We start from the raw sequence: 14,773 nt of genomic DNA, 5'->3' as shown, positions 1-14,773 counted from the left end.
GACAATCCCGGGGTGGGGGGTACATAAGAACCCCCACCCCATTTCCCTACCAGTTTATTAATAAACTCCTGGGAGCACTTGGATGCCAGGGAAGCTTCCACTCACCCCTGGATGGCTGGCCAATCCTGACAATCCCTGGGGGTGGGGGGAAGGACCCCCCCCCCCCCCCCGTTTCCCCACCAGTTTACTAACAAACTGCTTAACTGGGATTGCAGTAAAGGGCCCGTTCAACTTACTCATTGAATCCATGGCGAGATGTGGTGATCAGGCACGACGCACTCCTGGGATCCTGTTTGTGATGCCAGATGTTAGAATGAGCAGGAGGACCAAGAGGCAGATTGAGTAAATGGGCTTCTTTATTGCGGTACTTGTTCTCCTCAACCCAATTGTTGAGTAAGCTCCGAAGTTAATCACATCACACTCCTTTATCTAAGTTAATATGTAAACACCAGGGTGGATTTGATTTAAACCAAATTGATTTAAAATATGATTTAAACCAAACTGGTTTAAATCTTTAAATCATGATTGAAACCAATTTGGTTTAAATCATGATATAAACCACTAGTCAGAAAGACTTGATTTAATCATGGATTTCGACATAAAGTGCATTCTTGTTGGTTGTTATAACTTTAATGCACATTCCTCACAACTCAGAGACAGATGTAGGTTTCATTTTAAGAAGGTACACACTATACATTTTTTAAGTAATTTATTTTTAAAACTTTTCAGATTAGTTTTACATCTATATCAGAAAATGAATGATTGTTTTGTTATTTCATTTACCAAAGGTAATTGAAGCACATATTTATGAAGTCACTGGGAGGTGAACTATCTCCAATTCAACAGGTTAATCATTAGTATTTGGAGGATTTTCTTGTCATGCTGTATTAGGAGGAGAAATCACCGGACAGACATTTAAATTGTTTTATTTAACTAAAACAACAATGTTATGTATTCTGGATTTTTTTCTTCAGCAGCAAACATATAATATTTAACAAAACAAGCATATACATTTTTGAATTTAGTTAAACATTCAAGTTTTTTAAAATCTGGTTTGTTTTTGTTAAAATTATTTTTAACTAAAATAGTTAAATGAAATATTAAAAAAAAATTAAATTGACTATGTCAGCCAGGTCAACATGTGAAACTTAAAATATTGGCTTCTGCAGTTAACCCAATTGTTTTCACCTTCATTTTCCTGTTTGTTCATAATCTGGAAAAGAAAAACAAGCTTTCCTGCTTTTTCAGGTCCCAAACGATTTCTCAATTTGGAATGAATTAGTCCAAAGGAAGAAAATATTCTTTCTACACCAGCAGAAGAAGCTACTGCTGTTAAAAGTGAGATCATCACTTCAACAGTCTCTGAATTCAAGCGCTTAAGTGACTTCCACCAGTTCACTGATCTGACTTTCTTTAAAACATCATCAGCAAGCATATATTTCTTGAATGGTTCACCCTGAGCTCTGAAGTTTATTATAGTTGGCATTATGGAGGGATGATTGCTGGATGTCCATGTCCTAGTCAACTCCTCTTCTTCAGCAGTTAAGGTTTGACCCTGGTACCAAGTATTGAGAATATTTGCAAGAAAATGAGCTGGAGATAGTGCTTGTCCCATTCTTTTTTTTTAATGCTTGTAATTTAACACTGTCTTTGCATATTTCTCTTTTTAAGATCTCACTCAGTTCCTTCCAAATGTCAACAGTGTCAGCAATAATACAGTGATTTCCCTGCATTTTGTTCAAGGCTACAGAAATAGGCTTCAGGGTACTCAGCATGGGTTCAACATTTCTCTTATGCCCAATGGTGAGAACTTTGGCTGTGACAGTGCCATCTATTTTTTCACGATTTTTTTCACAAACTGTCATCAGATTAGCTGAGTTCTTGATACAGTGCTCAAAGCAGTCCACTCCTGAGTTCCATCGCACGTCTTGTGGGAGAGTTGGCTTGGTTCCTCCCACTTTTTTCAGAGCAGCTGCTGCAAAGTGGTTGTTACGGAAGTATTTTGCAATTTCAACATCAGCCTTTATTTCTGGAACACTGAAGTCTTTGGCGAGGAGGTGCATCAAATGAACGCTGCTCATATGTTATTGGCTTGGGACTCTTTTCTAAATTTCTTCTCATCTTGGGTACATCTGCAGCATTGTCTGTGACCAAGCTGTGTACTAGACATTTGAATTTTTTTTTCCACAGTTTGTTATAGCTTTTGCTGCTACTTCTTGTAAGTATTCTGCTGCATGTGCATTTCCTGATGTATCAGTTGTTTCTGCAAGGAAGACATTCCCTTCTTCTGTTGTCACACCAGCACATACAACAAGATCATTGTGGACATTGCTCCACCCATCAAGACTAAGGTTAACAATTCCACCCTCTAGACCTTTTGCACACTGTTCAAGTTCTCTTTCATACACTTTATCCAGGAATTTGCCTGCGACATCTGCTCTGTGGACTGTATCCTGGTCTTAATGACTGAACCATGTTAATGAAGTATGGGTTCAACGTCTCAATCGTACGGAAAGGAGAGTTTATTGCATAAACAAACTGGGCAATTTTTTCATCAATTACCTCTTTTTGTAATCTGCTGGTTCTTATCGCAAACTTATCTATGGTTGTTTCTGGATGATGGAGATTTTTTTTTCTTTTTGCTACTGGTGATATACTGTGGCTATGTGACATACATGATATGACTGAAGCACTCTCATTGGCAGATAACTCTGAAACTATAGAAAATGATGGTGATCTTGAAGGTGGATAGTCTTCAGAATCCTGTATGTTAAGGATGGATTCTCCTAAACAAAATAAGTCAATGCACTTATTTAATTATTATTACCATACTGCTCATTTAGTATTACTCATTGCATTGACTGACACTCAGTACTACTTTAAAGGTGAAATTGTAAAAGGAAGATCTGCCTATCACAACTGCATCTAAAATGACAGTACCATAGAGTAACAACTATATTTTTTGCTCAAACATGAGAATTCAAGACTAGTCCAGAAGGAAGACAGGCAGTCCTTAAGAAAGAAGTATGAAATAAAAAAGTTTACCAACCTGAAGATCCTGCATGTTCAGTCATGTTCCTCTCATCATCTTCAACGCAGCTTCCTCCTGAGAAGGAACACTTTTCATGATGTTGTTTCATTCAGGCAACCAGGCCTTGCATTTCTTTGTTGCACTATTTGCATTTTGCACGGATGCCTGTCTTTCCCAAGGGTAGAGAAACTTCATTAAAATATTCCCAACCTAGGTCTCTTTTACGGCCTGCTGCCATTATAGGTTTTCCCTTCTAGTGAGAGAATGGTATGGTAGAATGAAGACTACACTCAGAAAGACCTCAAGACTTCTAGAATATGCTGCTCAAACAGTTTCATTTTTGTTTCTACTGCCTGTCCCTCCCTTCTCACATTTATCTTCAGACTACTTCTCCTTGTCCAGATCTATTCCACCCCCCAAAATCTTCTGTTCATTGAACTTTTTGAAACTTTGCACTTTTAGAGAGGTAAGGGATTGACTCTGTTGTACACAAACTTGCAGAGGGACAATAGGGTTGAGGTCTGTTATTTCTCACTTCTATTTATTTATTTATTTAAAACATTTTTGCTGTTAACAAGCATGTTATCTCTGGAGATACAAATCCACAGTTTGAGAACTGCAAAAGTAAGCATCTCTGATGGTATCTTCTAGACTGAGCACTGAGTCTCATTGGGTAGATAGAAAGATTAACCTAAATAATCTATAGAGAAGCCCCTAGAACCCCATAAAATTGGGTCTCTAATCCATGAACTATTAGAACTCATTTACAAAACTTTTCATAAACATTACATGAACATATTGTCACATACTATAAAATTAGAATTTATAATCCCTATTCCATGATGAGATATCTTTGAGCTATAATATATCTATCTTTAGATAGGTTTTTTCCTCAAAAAGCATTTTATCAAAAAAATCCTATTTAAATTTAAAAAATCCGATTTTTTTACAACATCCACAAAACCCTTATTTGATAATATAAACACCCATATAAAGAATATTAATAGCTATATACTGAATATAATTATACCAGCCCCTGTTTACTGTTTACAGCATTAAGCATATTATACAGACATTTTTACCTTGAAGATAGATTTCTTTGCAGTAAATGTAGTCACAAGTTCCCTTAATCTGCAGTTCACAGGGGAGGGAGGAAGGTGCCATGCCCTGAGCTTGTTTATGTAGCTGGGGGCGGGGAGGGGGGGAATAACACTTCTTCACACAAAGGGTATTCTTCAGACAACCATATTCCTTATGCAGCTGCAATGCTTATCTATCCTTAACAAGCAGAAGGGAAGGGAAAAGGATGGCAACTTTATCTATCAAGTGAAGAAACAGTGCTTGCTTGTGCCTCACTCCCTATTACCATGATAGCGGTTACCCCTGTCTTTACTTAACCCTTACGTACCCCAACAATTATATGATTTTATTAAATTCTGTATACGTGGTGGGAAGGGAATAGATTAACCATCACACAATAGTAAAATATAAGGAGGAAACCTCAAGAGGCGTGAGACTGTGTTCTAAAAATAAAAGCAAAGTTTGGGTTCCAAAACCAAAATATTCCTCCAGCTAAATGTTGATTTCACTGCCTTGTGTAAAAATTATTGAATTGCAGCACGTAACTAAACAAACACCTGCCTCCTTATACAGTCTGCAATAACTTGTGGGTTTCACTGACTTGGTGATGTAATTCCAATATTGCTGCTAACTTGCTATTTCATCTCATTTTTGACCTCCAGCAGATATATGAACTGTGCTATTAGTCAGTCAGTGGTGTTAAAGCAGACCAGCCAAAGTGATCTGGATTCTGGAGTTTATTTTGGTTTCTTCACTACATTTAACAAAATGTGTAAGAAGGATATTGAGTCTCTTTCCTTCACTAAGCAACTCAGACCCAAACCAGGCTCTGGCCTGTATTAGCTGACACATCTAGGAGCCTAATTAGCTTGCTGTTAATTATCCTTTTGGTTCTCACAGCTCCTCGAGTAGCCTCCCTCAGCTCTGTCACACCCCAGCTCCCCTTAGACCCCATCACTCCCATGCACCCCTCCCACCAAGCACCACAGCTTGTCCCTTCCCTCCCCCGTCTCCCCTATGGACTCATTTCTTCCATTGTCTCCCTGCTCTGAGAGAGTTGTTGTTCTTCCTCCGCCCCTGTCTTTCTCAGATAGAGTCAATGATGCCCTGCCCTGCCCGCTTTGTACTGCTGGGCTCTGGTCCCCAGACCCTGCCTTAATCTGTGCTGGCCCAGCTCCACTGGGAAAGCACAATGCTTTGGTTTCCAACTGGGTGGCACTTTGCAGCTCCAGGCCCTGAGGCTGTGTCTGCCCTGGGAATTTCCACATTAGTCAGGTGCTACGATGACTGACTCCAGTGCGCTGGAGAGCACCAGTGGCCGCCCGTGATGGGTGAATTGCTGTGACCTCTCCGTGTAGACAAAGCCCAGGTATTGACTGTGCCATGTGAGGATGGAGCTAACCTCAGCCTTGTCTGCATCTGAAACACCCTGTTTGACAGCCCCTGAGCTGCTCTCTGCATGTTTTCACCCATGCTCAGATCAGCCACCGTGTGCCTCACCTGGATGGCGGATCATCTCCTCAGCAGTGAGGGTGAGGCAGTGCAGATGCAGCTTTGGATCAGATGCTGGTTTTCTATACATTAAAATAAGAGTAAACCAGACCTAATTTCTCTCTGTTCTGTCCCTAAAGGTTGTTGCTGAAGAAGAAAGTAGAGGTCCACAGCTTGCCTTCCAAGCTCCACCTCAACACAGAAAGCTGCTTTGCAGCCTTACTCTGACTTTCCTTTGAAATAACTGAAGGCTGTACTGATTCTGTCACCACAGCTACAACGCAAGGGATCCGCAGAGCACACAGGAGCACTAGCCACAGCACTTGGCCAGTTACACAAAGGTGGGTATCCGTGCTGGGAACTGAACCCACAGCTCCTAGGAACTAGGGCCGAGTCTGAACTCCAAAGACAGCCTTCCTGCTGCTCTGTGCAGCATCTCTACAGGAGCCAGACCATCCCTGCCTCCATAGTCATCCCAGGAAACCTGCCTTGCACACTGCAAGGCCCTTCTCTCCACCTAGCCAGCAGGGGCGCCATTTCAGATTTTGGTAGGTGGGGGCAACTTTAATTGTGATTCCAAGGGCTACTTAGGCACTCTAATTCCGATATAAAAGAAAGGAAATTAAATAAATATTAGACCCACTCAGCTCTAATACTAACATATTATGACATCTTGTGGCAAGTCAGTTAAGGGAGACAGGTTAGGCTTAAAATTTTAATGTATGTTCTTACTTTGTTACTAACCCTGTGGAGAGAGCGACCCTGTCAGGACTCCTGGGCTCTATCTCAGCTCTGGGAGGGGAGTGGGCTCTAGTGGGTTACAGGGGGGCAACTACATCTGGGTTCTATATAAGAATGGCCATACTGGGTCAGACCAAAGGTCCATCTAGCCTAGTATCCTGTCTGCCAATGCCAGGTCCCCCAGAGGGAATGAACAGAACAAGTAATCATCAAGTGATCCATCGCCTGTCACCCACTCCCAGCTTGTGGCAAACAGAGGCTAGGGCCATGCAGAACATGGTGTTGCATCCCTGCCCACCCTGGCTAATAGCCATTGATGGACCTATCCTCCATGAACTTATCTAGTTCTTTTTTGAACCTTGTTATAGTTTTGGCCTTCACAACATCCCCTGGCAAAGAGTTCCACAGGTTAACTATGAAGAAATACTTACTTTTGTTTGTTTTAAATCTTCTGCCTCTTAATTTCATTGGGTGACCCCTAGTTCTTATGTTATCTGAAGGAATAAATAACATTTCCTTATTAAATTTTCATGATTTTCAACACCTTAGTCATCTCTTTTCCCAAGCTGAAAAGTCCCAGACTTTTTAGTCTCTCCTCATAGGGAAGGTATGCCATACCCCTAATCATTTCTGTTGCCCTTTCCAAATCTAATTTTTTTTTTTTTTGAGATGGCGTGACCAAATGCATGCAGTATTCAAGATGTGGGCATACCATGGATTTATATCAAGGCAATATGATATTTTCTGTCTTATCTATCCCTTTCTTAATAATTCCCAATATTCTGTTAGCTTTTTTGATTGCCACTGCACACTGAGCGGATGTTTTCAGAGAACTATCTACAATGACTCCACAATCTCTTTCTTGATGGGTAACAGCTAATTTAGACCCCATCGTTTTGTATTTATAGTTGGGATTATATTTTCCAATGTGCATTACTTTGCATTTATCAACATAGAATTTCATCTGCCATTGTGTAGCCCAGTCACCCAGTTTTGTGAGATCCCTTTGTAACTCTTTGAAGTCAGCTTTGGACTTAACTATCTTGAGTAGTTTTGTATTGCCTGCAAATTTTACCACCTCACTGTTTACCCCCATTTCCAGATCATTTATGAATATGTTGAACAGCACTGGTCCCAGTACAGACTCCTGGGGGATACTACATTTATTCCTATCGTTTGTTTCCTATCTTTTAACTGGAGTGCCTGGCAATGCTTTCAGTATCATCTAACAATCCTTAATTTAATTTAATGACAAGCTTTTGTTATCTTAATTACCCTGCCTCTGTATAAACAAACTCCCTGCCCCAAGGGCAGAAGCTGGGAGCAGCACAGAGCTCACCACATATCAAGCTGTGTTGCAGTTGAGAGCTCCATCTGGGGCTAGGGCGTGGGCTGTGAGCAAATGGTGCCTCTTGGAAGCGATGTGGCTAGCATCAGCCACCCAGAGACAATGTGCCAAGAGCAAGTTCAGTGCACACATCTGGCCACACACTACTGCCCTTAGTGTCCAGCTGTGTGTACCAATGTGTAGAGGGGGCTCTTCCCAGGGCATGGCCCCTCTTGCACTCGTGGCCCAGGACTCTGTTTAAAAATGGGAACATTTTATTAAACTTTTCATAGTAATAAAAAACAAGCCCAGCTTGCCCAATGCCCAGTGCTGTGGCACCGCCCAGGAACAGTACGCTCTGCCAACCCTACCCCTTTCTCCAGAGCTCTGTCCCTCTGACCCAGCAGTGCCAGCACAGATCCAAACCTTAAAGGGGCAGGGTGCTGGCCCCAGTTGCCCACTGTGCTCTCAGATTCCCATTCCAGTCCCTTGTCTCAACATCCTACCTCATCACTTGGATGTCGTCCCAACATTTCTACTGACAAAATACTACATTGGGGCCATTTTACTGCTCGTTTTTCCACGGAGAGAATGAGGGATTTCTCTGAGCAGCTTCAATGGTTTTGCCCACTGAGAGAGGATGCTTTCACCTAGCTCTGGTCACACCTGTAACGAACAGGTGACAACAAGACAACTGGTAAGACACTGAAGTTTATTTCCCAGCCCAAGTCACCTGTAAATTTCCATAACAATCATTATCAAGCCCATCTTTGGCTGTTTTCACCAGTTCTGGAATAGGTGGGGGAAACATGTAGGTTTTTCTTCCTTTTTACCAATCAAGCAGGGATTTTCTGTGGTGCCTGTGGGTCCAGGATCCAACAGAATGGGCAGTTCTGAGCATTCCCATAGGGCTTCATTTCTTATGAAAGGGAAGTGGCATATCCACGTGACTGGGCATTGGCAAGCTATTTAGAAATACTATCTACTGAATAAACATAATGTTAACAAATGAGCCTAAATTTGAAAAAAAACCAAACCCACTAATCATCCCATAACAAGTTGCTATCACTTCCTTTACCAGTATTACATCAATCTGGGATAAGATACAGTCTGAGGTACAGAAGGCGGTATTGCATATAGCAAGGCAGCCCCAGGCCAATACCTGGTTTTAGATACTGATAACTAAGTAGTTATCCCTTTGTGAGGGGATCTCAGGGGTGCATGCTGGGACTGTGGGACTGCTGTGCCCTGCAGAACTCTCTCCCAGCCTGGGCTGTCTCTCACAATGCCTTGCTAGTGAAGCAGCAAACCCCTCCAGGTGCTGTGATCACTCAGCACAACAGCATGTGGAGCCCCACACACCCAGCTAGATTGCATGAATGCTCCCAGAGCCACTCACGAATCATCACATAGGGAACGGCACCAGCCCAATCCCCTGCGCCCCAGCCTTGCACCTCAGGAATATACTGTCTTGCACTGCTCAAGACGAACAGTGCAAATGTATTAATTGGTTCACCACTTCATCAATGAAAAGTGGACATACACCAGCCTTGCAAAACCTGAGCAGATTTGCCACACACTTCATACAAACTCACTGGTAAAGATAAACAGTAAAACAAATTTATGGACTACAATATATAGATTTTAAGTGATATTAATTGATAGGCAAAAAGTCAGAGTTAGTTACCAAAAGAAATAAAATATAAGCACGCATTCTAAACTCTCAACCCTATTCGGCTGGGCAACATCTAGATTAAGCCGTTTTTCTCACCCCACTGGATATTGCAGTTCATAGTATACAAATTTCACCCTTGAATTCTGGGCCAGTCCCCTCAGTTGGAGTCTTCAGAGTGTCCTTGTTGCTTGCAGCATAGGTGGGTGAAGGAGAAAGGCCAAGCATGGGCCTCCAATGTTTGGTTTTTATACCCTCAGTCCATATGCTTGGAAAACACAAGTCCAGGTATGTCTGGGTGAGCATTGCTGAGTCCCCAGGCAAGGTTGAGCAATTCCCCTGGTGTGGCCTCATGCAGGTGAGTCATTGCATTGTAGCTCCCTTGCTGGACAATGGTTGTTGATGGGTTGTTTCACACCCCACCCGGGTGCTGGTTACTTTCCTTGCTGTTGCCTCTGGGGAGCTAATATCTGGCTGATTCCCCAATTTACAGCATGTTTTAGTGACAATCATAAAACACAATTCTCATAACTTCATATGCATTAACGATATACATATATGGATAGAGAAATGACTTTCAGCAGATCATAACCTTTCTCCTGATACCTTACAAGACATGCTTTATATGTAACATTATGATTATATATAGATGAGGAATATTGGGTGCTCCCCCAAAATATAGGATGTCACACCCTTTTCATGGACTCACAGGCCTGGTGCTCTCTCAGCTCCATATGTCTCCTGGGAATAACCCCCTTCAGTGTGATGGGCCCTCCATGAGGACTGCACTCGCTCTCTGGGGTTAGGCCCTTTGGCTCTGCTGTCTTCTGGGACCATACCTCTGAGCCTCCAGCATGCCTGTCTCTCTCCATAAGCCCCCTCAGGGAGTCCACTCACAGTGGACCCTGGGGCCTCCATACCCACAGGGAACAATGCCACCCCAATCTCTAGCCTGCAGTGACTCTCAGCCAGTGTAAAACAGAAGGGTTTATTGTATGTCTGAACCCAACACAGGCAGTTCTCTGAGTCCTCAGGCCTAGAAACTCTCAGCGTCATCCATCTAGGTCTGTCCCAGCTCGGGTGGACTCAGGCTGCCCTTTGTCCCAGTCCAGCCACAACCTCCTTTCAGACGACCACCCTAGATCACCTTCCCAACAGCCCCTCCTTCATCCTTTGTCTTCAATCTGGGCTAACAGATTACCCTTTGTTCCCACTGGCCAGAACCAGCTGGCTCCCCAGACAGGGTGGGCTTCTCGGTCACTGGTTGCTAAGTTTCACAGTGTCCAGGCCATTGTCCGGAGTCCCAGCTGCAAAGCGAGGTTACACCTGGCCCTCTGCAACACCAAATCCTCTCTCCCACCACCTTGTTACACACGCAGCACAAGGGGAAACCAAAACATAGAGTGTTCATGCAAAATACTAAGAAAATTCCCCACTTTGTTACATCCCTAGATGTTCATATGTTAATCTTTTGGGGATTTGTTTTCTCTCTAGCCAGATGGCTTCCAGTGCAGAGGTGATTTATTTGCTGTGCACTATCCTATGTGCAAAGGCAGGGTTAGATCACAGGTCAGCGGCAGCTTCTTGTGAAGCAAACAATCCTTTGCTCAAATGAGCTCGAACTAGGAAATCCTGAGGTAACTCTTCTGGCTTCTGGGCTTCTCTTGAGGGCTGCTGACAAAGTTCAGTCATGTCTGTTTCCTGATATAGAACTTTATAGTGTTCCTCAGCTTTGGCAGGCTCAGATGTCTTTCCCGCTCTTAGCGGCCCCTGAGGCTCAGCCCTGGGCAAACTGCCCTGATCACAGCTCCTCTTCCCTCTGGTGCAGTGCATATGTAAGCCGGGGAATGGCCCCACTATTGTGGGGAACTTTGTTTGCATATACACTACCCTGGTGAAGTACACCACCATGGGCAAGCAAAAGGACCACAGAATGATAGAATCATAGAATATCAGGGTTGGAAGGGACCTCAGGAGGTCATCTAGTCCAACCCCCTGCTCAAAGCAGAACCAATCCCCAACTAAATCATCCCAGACAGGGCTTTGTCAAGACTGACCTTAAAAACTTCTAAGGAAGGAGATTCCACCACCTCCCTAGGTAATGCATTCCAGTCTTTCACCACCCTCCTAGTGAAAAAGTTTTTCCTAATATCCAACCTAAACCTCCCCCACTGCAACTTGAGACCATTACTTCTTGTTCTCTCATCTGTTATTACTGAGAAGAATCTAGAGCCATCCTCTTTGGAACCCCCTTTCAGGTAGTTGAAAGCAGCTATCAAATCCCCCCTCATTCTTCTCTTCCGCAGACTAAACAATCCCAGTTCCCTCAGCCTCTCCTCATAACTCATGTGTTCCAGTCCCCTAATCCTTTTTGTTGCCCACCGCTGGACTCTTTCCAATTTTTCCACATCCTTCTTGGAGTGTGGGGCCCAAAACTGGACACAGTATTCCAGATGAGGCCTCACCAATGTCGAATAGAGGGGAATGATCACGTCCCTCGATCTGCTGGCAATGCCCCTTCTTATAAATCCCAAAATGCCATTGGCCTTCTTGGCAACAAGGGCACACTGTTGACTCAGATCCAACTTCTTGTCCACTGTCACCCCGAGGTCCTTTTCTGCAGAATTGCTGCCAAGCCATTCGATCCCTAGTCTGTAGCAGTGCATGGGATTCTTCTCTCCTAAGTGAAGGTCTCTGCACTTGTCCTTCTTGAACCTCATCAGATTTCTTTTGGCCTAATCCTCTAATTTGTCTAGGGCCCTCTGTATCCTATCCCTACCCTCCAGCATATCTACCTCTCCTCCCAGTTTAGTTTCATGTGCAAACTTGCTGAGGGTGCAATCCACACCATCCTCCAGATCATTTTATGAAGATATTGAACAAAACCGGCCCCAGGACCGACCCTTGGGGCACTCCGCTTGATACTGGCTGCCAACGAGACATGGAGCCATTGATCACTACCCGTTGAGCCCGACAATCTAGCCAACTTTCTATCCACCTTATAGTCCATTCATCCAGCCCTTACTTCTTTAGCTTGCTGGCAAGAATACTGTGGGAGACCGTGTCAAAAGCTTTGCTAAAGTCAAGGAACAACACGTCCACTGCTTTCCCTTCATCCACAGAACCAGTTATCTCATCATAGAAAGCAATTAGATTAGTCAGGCATGACTTGCCCTTGGTGAATCCATGCTGACTGTTCCTGATCACTTTCCTCTCCTCTAAGTGCTTCAGAATTGATTCCTTGAGGACCTGCTCCATAATTTTTCCAGGGACTGAGGTCAGGCTGACTGGCCTGTAGTTCCCAGGATCCTCCTTCTTCCCTTTTTTAAAGATGGGCACTACATTAGCCTTTTTCCAGTCATCCGGGACATCCCCCGATCACCATGAATTTTCAAAGATAATGGCCAATGGCTCTGCAATCACAGCCGCCAATTCCTTTAGCACTCTCGGATGCAGCGCATCCGGCCCCATGGACTTGTGCTCGTCCAGCTTTTCTAAATAGCCCCGAACCACTTCTTTCTCCACAGAGGGCTGGTCACCTCCTCCCCATGCTGTGCTGCCCAGTGCAGTAGTCTGGGAGCTGACCTTGTTCGTGAAGACAGAGGCAAAAAAAGCATTGAGTACATTAGCTTTTTCCACATCCTCTGTCACTAGGTTGCCTCCCTCATTCAGTAAGGGCCCCAAACTTTCCTTGACTTTCTTCTTGTTGTTAACATACCTGAAGAAACCTTTCTTGTTATTCTTAACATCTCTTGCTAGCTGCAACTCCAGGTGTGATTTGGCCTTCCTGATTTCACTCCTGCATGCCTGAGCAATATTTTTATACTCTTCCCTGGTCATTTCTCCAATCTTCCACTTCTTGTAAGCTTCTTTTTTGTGTTTAAGATCAGCAAGGATTTCACTGTTAAGCCAAGCTGGTCGCCGGCCATATTTACTATTTCTTTCTACACATCGGGATGGTTTGTCCCTGTAACCTCAATAAGGATTCTTTAAAATACAGCCAGCTCTCCTGGACTCCTTTCCCCCTCATGTTATTCTCCCAGGGGATCCTGCCCATCAGTTCCCGGAGGGAGTCGAAGTCTGCTTTTCTGAAGTCCAGGGTCCGTATTCTGCTGCTCTCCTTTCTTCCCTGTGTCAGGATCCTGAACTCGACCATCTCATGGTCACTGCCTTCCAGGTTCCCATCCACTTTTGCTTCCCCTACTAATTCTTCCTGGTTTGTGAGCAGTAGGTCAAGAAGAGCTCTGCCCTAGTTGGTTTCTCCAGCACTTGCACCAGGAAATTGTCCCCTACAGTTTCCAAAAACTTCCTGGATTGTCTGTGCACCGCTGTATTGCTCTCCCAGCAGATATCAGGGTGATTGAAGTCTCCCATGAGAACCAGGGCCTGCGATCTAGTAACGTCCATGAGTTGCCGGAAGAAAGCCTCATCCACCTCTTCCCCCTGGTCCGGTGGTCTATAGAAGACTCCCACCACGACATCACCCTCATTGCTCACACTTCTAAACTTAATCCAGAGACTCTCAGGTTCTTCTGCAGTTTCATACTTGAGCTCTGAGCAGTCATACTGCTCCCTTACATACAATGCAACTCCCCCACCTTTTCTGCCCTGCCTTTCCTTCCTGAAGTTTATATCCATCCATAACAATACTCCAGTCATGTGAGTTATCCCACCAAGTCTGTTATTCCAATCACATCATAATTCCTTGACTGTGCCAGGGCTTCCAGTTCTCTCTGCTTGTTTCCCAGGCTTCTTGCATTTGTGTATAGGCACTTGAGATAAGTCGTTGATCATCCCTCTTTCTCAGTATGAGGCAGGAGCCCTCCTCTCTCGCACGCTCCTGCTCGTGCTTCCTCCCGGTATCCCACTTCCCCACTTACCTCAGGGCTTTGGTTTCCTTCCCCCAGTGAACCTAGTTTAAAGCCCTCCTCACTAGGTTAGCCAGCCTGCTTGTGAAGATGCTCTTCCCCCTCTGAGTTAGGTGGAACACGTCTCTGCCTAGCACTCCTCCTTCTTGGAACACCATCCCATGGTCAAAGAATCCAAAGCCTTCTCTCTGACACCACCTGCATAGCCATTCGTTGACTTCTGCGATTCGACAGTCTCTACCCAGGCCTTTTCCTTCTACGGGGAGGATGGACGAGAAGACCACTTGCACCACAAACTCCTTTATCCTGATCTGAGTCCTCGCTCCCACTTCCTTTACCCAAAGGCCTGCCTGACCTCAAGGGCTCCCCTTCCACTCTCCTGTGTGGCAGAGTCCTTGTAACCCCAACAAAGCTGGGCCCAGGATTCCTGGGGGGCTCAACCGCCAACCTTGTGGTCACTTAGGGCAGGGGCTCGGGTGTCCCCACTCCAGGGTGCTCCCTCTGCACTGGATGCTCCCCTTGACCCAATGATCATTACACACCGTTCAAAGCACACACAATTT

At 44.3% G+C, this 14,773-nt stretch overlaps 1 long non-coding RNA gene across 1 annotated transcript; it reads right to left on the bottom strand.

The window, feature by feature from the left end:
- Positions 1-770: 770 nt before the first annotated feature.
- On the bottom strand, positions 771-4,199 carry LOC142073090 (uncharacterized). The gene is made up of 3 exons (XR_012669779.1): positions 4,114-4,199; positions 3,050-3,106; positions 771-2,786 (listed from the first exon to the last, which is right to left on the bottom strand). It is a non-coding gene; the product is annotated as an uncharacterized LOC142073090 (long non-coding RNA).
- Positions 4,200-14,773: the final 10,574 nt, after the last annotated feature.

The sequence above is a fragment of the Caretta caretta genome, chromosome 8 (genome assembly GCF_965140235.1).
Source record: "Caretta caretta isolate rCarCar2 chromosome 8, rCarCar1.hap1, whole genome shotgun sequence".
NCBI lineage: Eukaryota > Metazoa > Chordata > Testudines > Cheloniidae > Caretta > Caretta caretta.
The sequence above is the reverse complement of the archived record's forward strand: the minus strand, read 5'-3'. Positions and strand labels throughout refer to the sequence as shown.